The following is a 7,304-nucleotide window of genomic DNA, read 5'->3' on the forward strand; positions in this document are numbered from 1 at the left end:
CACACACATCCTGGGACTTTAATGGTAAGGATCATCTGGCCAAATATCTCTGGTGAGGAGAAAGCAGGTGGCCTGGGCCAGAGCTAACAATAGCGAGATTTAGGGAGAACTGGGCAAGTTTGTCAGGCGCCTCCTGAAGCAAACGAGGAGCCATAGTAAAGGGTCTTGAAAGACGCCTGCTGGATTTTCAATCAGACCTGCAGTGTCAAGTTTCAGCTCAAGTGATATCCAAATGCCTCATATTTCTATTTTATCATTTCCATATTTTCAGTGAGCAGAGCTTACCATCTGCACAATGTTGGGCCAAAGAAATAAAAACCAAGAGGAAATTGCACTACAGTGCAGCATAATCAGTCTGATCCGCCTGGGATATTAGTGGAGACATGTGTGTCTTCACTCATCTGAGTATTAGTGTCCTGACTGTTTCTAAGCAGGAAGTTTCCCATTTGGCTAGGCTGAAAGGCAGCTCCAAAATGGAGCAGCAGTTTTCTGTTCTCCACAAGCTCCCCTCCCCTGCTCCTAAATCACATCACTCCCCAGTCGCTGCAAATGATTCTCATGTGTTGACAGGTTACACAGTTCAAGACAAGACATCAGCAGGAGCCTGGGTTGGAGCAAGAACCAAATAGTGAGCGGGGAGGCCATGTGAGCTGGCTATTAGGTGACAGGGGCAGGCAGTGACCCGCCCGCTCTTTCCAGCCTCTGCCTCCTGGGCTCTGCTGACGTGTCTGGTTGTCCTCTGCAGCCCAGTCCGTGGCACATCTCAGACAAGGCATGTCGACCCTTCAATCCTTCATTTATTCATATGAAAAGCAGGCTCATAATGCCTACCTTGTAAGTCAGTAGGGAAGAGTGCTATGTTTCATAGAAAAAGCTCCTAACAGAGCATCCAGCACACACTATCTACTTAAAACACGCTTCAAATATAACAATAATAGTATACACTTACATCATGCTTACTACATGCCATGAGTGGTTTTAAGCACTTGATATTTTATTTATGTGTGTGTGTGCACACATGAACTAATTTAATCCTCACAACCCTGTAAGGCAGATTCTACTGTTATCCCTGTCTTACAGAAGAAGAAACTAAGGCACAGAGAGGTTCTGTAACTTGACCATGGTCACAGAACTGGTAGAGCCAGGATTCAAATTCAGGCAGTCTGGCTCCAGGGACTAGGTGTAGATAAATAAATGAATTAATTGAAAGTTGATGTGTTGGTGGATGGATGGGCAAAGAACATGGATTCCCATGAACTCCAGTAAGGAGCAAGTTATCTAAGCAGCACATTGACAAGTTAAAGGCTCAGAATTCTAATCCCAGCCCCCATCAAGCCCAGGAACTGCAGTCGTTTAATGTTGCTACAAAGTGGCATCACCTCCTCTAAGCTAGAGGTGAAGGCTGCTTCCCTTACTGAGACAGGCTTAGTACGCCATAATTTGGAAGGTTATCAGTGGAAAACACTCAGGTATCACTTAACTCCTAATTTTATGTTTGCAGGAACTGAGGCAAGAGAGGAAAAGTGGCCAGCCTAGGGTCACACAGTGCCTGTTCAGACACGTGCCACTTCTATGCCCAGCGCTGTTTTTATGACATAATTTAGCATCTCCTTCACACTAGGAAAGCTGCATCTGGAAGTTGGGGGAGGAGTTATGGACGGAAAAGCAAGACTGAAGAGTTGAATACACTGCCTGGCAAATTGTTTTAAAATGAGAAAGTCATACTTCGTTGCAAGGAAGTTCCTGTTTATGTAAGTCTGGTGAAGTCATCAGACCTTTTGCCTCTCCCCCGCCCCTCCCTGAGGCATCCGGAGGTCCACAGAGGAAAAGGACACTGGTACAGAATGCACCCTACACTCCCACGCCACTTGCTGTTCCCCCAACACGCCTGAGAGCATTCCACATTCCCACCACAGGATATTTGCTCACGCTGTTCTGGGACTGAATCCTCCCATCCCTACTCCCATCCATGCGTGGAGTAACCCTCCCTAGGCTTCAGGGACAGCTTAAAAGCTGCCCCCTCTGTGACTCTTTCCCAGCCATCAGAGCCAGGATGGACTTCCTGAGCTCCAGGGGCAGTTGAAAGCTAGTGGGGAAAGTTCTGGCTCCTGCATCAGCCAGGTCTGGATCTCTGTTTTGATTCTCTGTTCTCTGCTCACTTAAGTGTGACCCTGGGCAAGAACCTTCATGATCTCCCTGTCTCCATTCTCCCACTTATCAAATGGGAATAATAATAGTCCCCTCCTCATGAGGTTATATAATAACATCAACATATATAAAGAAAGCATTTAGTACAGGGCTTGGTACTTAGTAAATGGGAGACATGATTGCTGCTCTTGGAGGTCTTATTCCACATGCTTTTTTGATTTATGGTTGTTTGGATTTGTATCGTATCTCCCCTTCTAGAGAGATATCTATCTGTTGGCAGGAACTGTGTCAAGTTCAACTTTCCAATCCTGCTGCACTCTGAGCCTTGTGCATAGTTGTGCTTTGTGAGCAATCTGTTAAGTTGAATTGTAACAAAAAAGATAATTGTGGTGAAAAGCAGGGCGTTACAGTTTTTGTAAAAAGTCTATGATGACTGTCTTTATAAATAGACTTCAGAGGTTCTGGGTAGATGTGCACAGTAGAATATTGCTTTCAGCTCTCATTACTAGTGTTTTTTTTTTTTTTTTTTTTTTTTTTGAGACGGAGTCTCGCTCTGTCGCCCAGGCTGGAGTGCAGTGGCGCGATCTCGGCTCACTGCAAGCTCCGCCTCCCGGGTTCACGCCATTCTCCTGCCTCAGCCTCCCGAGTAGCTGGGACTAGAGGTGCCCACAACCGCGCCCGGCTAATTTTTTGTATTTTTAGTAGAGACGGGGTTTCACCGTGGTCTCGATCTCCTGACCTTGTGATCCGCCCGCCTCGGCCTCCCAAAGTGCTGGGATTACAGGCGTGAGCCATCGCGCCCGGCACTAGTGTTCTTAAGGATGAGGTTGAGAAAAGCAATAATAATAACATCCTCCTATCAAGGACTTCAAATGGTCCATGTTAGGTTCTTTGTACCTTCATTTATTGGCTACTAACACTCTCTAAGGTAGACATTATTATCCCTATATATGGATAGGAAATTGTCCCTATATATGGATAGATTCAGAGAGATCAAGTCACTCAATAAGGTCAGATAGCAAGTATAGAGCTGAGGCCGGGTTTGAATCCAAGCCCGTCTGACTCCCAAGGCCATGCTGTACCCTGAGCAGGTCTGCAGACCGCCTTCTGCCATCTGACCTAGGGCTTGTTTTGGTGTGGCCATCAAGCCAAGGTGGATTTTTACACTTCTAAATAGTTGAAAAAAATGAAAAGATTAATATTTTGTGACACATGAAAGTTACATGGAATTTAAATTTTAGTGTCCATAAATAAAGTTCTACTGGAACACAGCCACATCTGTTCATCTATACATTATATAATGTATAGTCCTGCCAACTATACATTGGCTGCTATAACAGAAGTGTTGAAATACTTGCAGGAGACACTGCATACCCCTTAAAGCCTATATTCCCTATCTAATTTTTTCAGAAAAAGTCTGCTACACCCTGCTCTATGTCATACTGACTCTTACAGACAAACTTAATGCAAAGAAAACTGCCCTTTCCATAAAAGTCATGCTACAAAAAGGGCGCCCATCTCTGCAGCAATAAATCTTGGTCTCCAGATTCTGACTTTCCTTTATGCCTGCTGAGGCCCCTTGGTTCTTGCTTTCATCCAGCTCGCAATGTGATTTGAAAGGCAGAGCCAAGAGCAGCCACCAGACTCTGCCGGGCAGAGCCAACAGGCCACAGCAAGCCTGAAAGCAAAGGGAAAGGAATTTAGAGCCAGAAGTCAGCTCAGCTTCATTAATGCCTTCACCCCCTTGATTCATGGTTTCCTGCCACATCTTGTTCAGCTGTGAACGTGCCCAGGCCCCAAGCAGGGGCAGGAGGCTGGAAATGATGAAAGCACAGGGGCTTCAGGCTCCCTGATTCTTTATCCGGCCTCCACCCTGACCACTGGGCAGAGGCCTGGCTCAGCAGATCTCTCCCTGGGAAGCCTCAGGCAGTCCCTCTCCCTGCAGAGTACTCCGTCTGAATGTAAAATGAGCGCCTGGCCCAGCTGTTCCATTGCCCATCTACCTCACTCACCTGTTTTCCTTCTCCTTCACACTGCATAAACACCTTTTGACCCTCCATTGTCTCCCTATGGGGTGAGCTCTTTGTGGCATTCCTTCATCCAGAAAGGGCTTTTGAACATCTGTTGTGTGTTCCGCTTTGTAGAGATACAAAGGAAGTAAAAGTAACCCAGGAGGTTTCTATTTGTTTCAGGATACCAGGGATACACATGGGAAGCCACAGAATGATCCTTGAAGAAATGCTGAGCACCAGTTATGTGCTTGGTATGTATGCTCTAGGTGCCTTCATAACCATGCTTTTGCTTAAGCCATAAAACACACCTGTGGGCCCAGGCATCCTTATGCCCATTTTACAGATAAGAAAACTGAGAATCTGAGAGATTGCCTGGAGATCAGATGGCTATTAAGGGATGGAGCTAGGGTTTCAATTCAGGTCTCACTGGTTACAAAATGCATGCATCTTTGAAAAACTGGGCTGCTCCCTCTACCAGGATGTCATTGGGTGCCTCAGGGCTACAGGATGGGGATTTTAAGACAAATTTCTTCGGGAAAACAATCAGAAGTCCTTACACAGCAGCAGAAAGCACACTGGAACACCAACAAAAAATTCTAGACACAGCCTGGCCAATCCTATAGTTAAAAAAAAAATTCTTCTAGACCCAACTTTTCCTTTAATGAGTCATATGTCTCTGGGTATTTCTTCCCTTCCCTGGGTCTCAGTTTCTACATCTGTAAAACTAGACAGTCTGGACAAAGTGATCTCAAAGCATCGCCCACCTTCACTGCTTCTCTCTGTTCCTGCTTCACAAATGCAGTGCTTGGGCACAGGATTCAAAGTTCAGCTCTAGCCCTGAGTCACAAAACTCAACCCAGGTGCCCCCATCTGAACCCTGAAAAGACAGAAAAAAAAAAAAAAAAAAGCCCTAATAAAATTCAGATAGTCTGGTTATATGGGTTCAAACCACAAAACTAAATTTTTAAAAAATGGAGACAAAAGATATTATATAGCTGCTATATTCCTTTCTAAATTCCTTCCTGCTTGGTTTTCATGGAACTGTTTCCAAGAATAAATCAGGCTTCTGTTGCATTTGCATTGTTAGAGCCTCCTGAAGCAGGAGATAAGAGGCAGCAATGTCAAAAAGGAAGCTGGGGTGGTAGGGTGGGAGGTGGAGGCAGAAGGAGGCCTGAAGCTTGAAGGACAGGAAGGATTTAAACAAAGTGGGGACAAAAATTAAAAAACAAACAGACAAAAAGAATAAAACCTCAAGGCCTTTTGGGGAAACTGTGAGGTGACCAATTAGTTTTAATAGGAATTATCAGGGAATTAAGGAGAGACTAGAAATATAGGCAATCTTAAATGTTTTCAGCACATTAAAAATGTGACTTAACATCCCAGTAGCTATAAGTACACTTAGCATCCAGATCTTGGTTTTCTAGTAACACTGTCCAATATAAAAAGAATTAGCATTCTTTGAAGAAATGCCTGATTCTAGTAGGACTGCAGCAAGAAATATACAAAATGAGTTTGGAATATCTTGAAATACCAGAAAATAAGGAAATGATCAAAAATGAATTTTTTAAAAAACCTACAATACAGCTGGGCACAGTGGTACATGCCTGTAATCCCAGCACTTTGGGAGGCCAAGGTGGGAGGACAATTTGAGCCCAGGAGTTTGAGATCTGCTGGGCAACATAGCAAGACCACACTCAATTATGTATAATTTACCCCCTGCAATTTTCTTTTTATCTTTTTTTTTTTTTTTTTTTTTGAGACAGGGTCTCATTCTGTTACCCAGGCTGGAGTGCAGTGGCGCAACCTCAACTCACTGCAACATCTGCCTCCTAAGCTCAAGTGATCCTCCCGCCTCAGCCTCCCAAGTAGCTGGTACTATAGGGATGTGCCACCGCGCCTGGCTAATTTTTTTTGTATTTTGGGTAGAGACAAGGTTTTGCCATGTTGACCAGGTTGCTCTCGAATTCCTGGTCTCAAGCGATCCATCTTTGGCCTCCTAAAGTGCTGGGATTACAGGCGTCAGCCACCATGCATGCCCCCAATTTTTTTTTAATTAGCCAGGTGCGGTGGTGCATGCCTGTAGTCGCACCTACTCAGGAGGCTGAGGCAGGAGGGTTCACCTGAGCACAGGAGTTTGAGGTTGCAGAGCCATGATTGTGCCACTGCATTTCAGCCTGGGCAACAGATGTATACTCTGTCTCTTTTTTTTTTTTTTTTTTTTTTTTGAGACGGAGTCTCGCTCTGCCGCCCAGGCTGGAGTGCAGTGGCCGGATCTCAGCTCACTGCAAGCTCCGCCTCCTGGGTTTACGCCATTCTCCTGCCTCAGCCTCCCGAGTAGCTGGAACTACAGGCGCCCGCCACCTCGCCCGGCTAGTTTTTTGTATTTTTTTAGTAGAGACGGGGTTTCACCGTGTTAGCCAGGATGGTCTCGATCTCCTGACCTCGTGATCCGCCCGTCTCGGCCTCCCAAAGTGCTGGGATTACAGGCTTGAGCCACCGCGCCCGGCCTACTCTGTCTCTTAAAAAACAAAACAAAACAGGCTGGGTGCGGTGGCTCACGCCTATAATCCCAGCACTTTGGGAGGCCGAGGCAGGCGGATCACGAGGTCAGGAGATCGAGACAATCCTGGCTAACGCGGTGAAACCCTGTCTCTACTAAAAATACAAAAAAATTAGCTGGGCGTGGTGGCGGGCACCTGTAGTACCAGCTACGTGGGAGGCTGAGGCAGGAGAATGGCGTGAACCCAGGAGGCGGAACTTGCAGTGAGCCACTTGGTGCCACTGCACTCCAGCCTGGGCGACAAAGCGAGACTCCATCTCAAAAAAATAAACAAAACCCTACCATAATGGGGATATGTCAAAGGGACGCAGGAGCCAACTGAAAGAGCTACCAATGGACAAAGCTGGAAAAATTTAAGCAATAAAATGAAGTAGTGTTGATTTGTAACCCAAAAATAATGTAAAATAAATATCCATAAATCCACACTGATAGAAGTAACCGAATAAATGGAAAGAGAAAAAAAAATATCCTATAGGAGAATCCCAAATAATTGATGTAGATATTGTACCCTCCAGAAGATGGAACGTAACTCTCCATTCCTTAAGTGTGGGCTGGGCAGAGTGACTTCCTTCCAAAGAGTAGGA

The sequence above is a fragment of the Macaca thibetana genome, chromosome 12, assembly GCF_024542745.1.
Source record: "Macaca thibetana thibetana isolate TM-01 chromosome 12, ASM2454274v1, whole genome shotgun sequence".
NCBI classification, from domain to species: Eukaryota; Metazoa; Chordata; class Mammalia; order Primates; family Cercopithecidae; genus Macaca; species Macaca thibetana.